Below are 1095 nucleotides of genomic sequence, written 5' to 3'. Positions count from 1 at the left end.
AAAAGCTGTAATGAATAAAGGCAAACAGTTAATTTTGAAACCATGTATAATATTTCAAGATACTTGTTATGTATTTTAAAGATAAAACTGTCACAAAGTTATAAACTATCATGGGTGTTTTAATAAACATCTTAGTGGTTGATAGAAAGCTTAAGTTAACAATCAGCAGCATATGATAAAAGAGAGAGAGAGAGAGAGAGAGAGAGAGAGAGAGAGAGAGAGCTGAGACATCCCTCAGGTGGATGAGCGCGGCTGAGCAGGACAGGAGCAAGATGGCGCCCTGTAGAAAGGTTGGCCAAACTCTCTCTATATACAGCTCTGGGTGCAGGTAATGCAATTGTACAAGATCTGAAATACCATCCACGTCTCACTGGCCTTTACAATAAGGTAAGGTCCCATCTTAGAAATCTTGAGATAAATCACTGTCAAGTGTGAAGAACCAGATGTATATCCACTGGTTCTATCAGAGCTGGTTAATTATATCAGTGAAACCAACTTGAGCTCAGATGGTCCTGCCATATTTCATCTCGCAAACATATTCTAATTATACCAGCAGCACCTGGAGCAATTGGGCATTGCCTCACCCACTGTAAATGCAATAAGATTAAAGGACAAGTTGTTAGCAGAAATCCCTGAATTAGAAGCACACAAGAAAGGAAGAAGTTTGCTACTTTCCTTGCGGAAAGATGTAACTTTATCCCTATCTCAGGCATCTGACTACTCAGATACACTTGTGATTGTTGAAGCAGCAAAGATACTGAGGAAGTATATTCTAAATCATCAGTCCAGTCTTAATGGCACCTTGGTGAAGGATTCATCAATGACGCCATACTCCAAAGTTTGCCCCAGTTCACTAATGTTTGAACATGGAGCAAACATAAAGTCACAGCTAAGGTTTGCCTCATCAAAGTCAGACCCAGATATTGCTCAGCTCCTGCAGTACAACTGTTTCTCAAAACAGGAGGGACCAAGTGTACATCGACACTCAAAGGATAGGGGAACTCCATTTCCAATTGCCAAAACCAGGAAGAGAAACTTGGTTGAAATGCTACATAATCATGGCATGAACATTTCCTATGACAGGGCGCTGGAGAT

Source organism: Macrobrachium nipponense, chromosome 3 (assembly GCF_015104395.2).
Source record: "Macrobrachium nipponense isolate FS-2020 chromosome 3, ASM1510439v2, whole genome shotgun sequence".
Lineage (NCBI taxonomy): Eukaryota > Metazoa > Arthropoda > Malacostraca > Decapoda > Palaemonidae > Macrobrachium > Macrobrachium nipponense.
Note: the sequence above shows the minus strand (reverse complement) of the source record.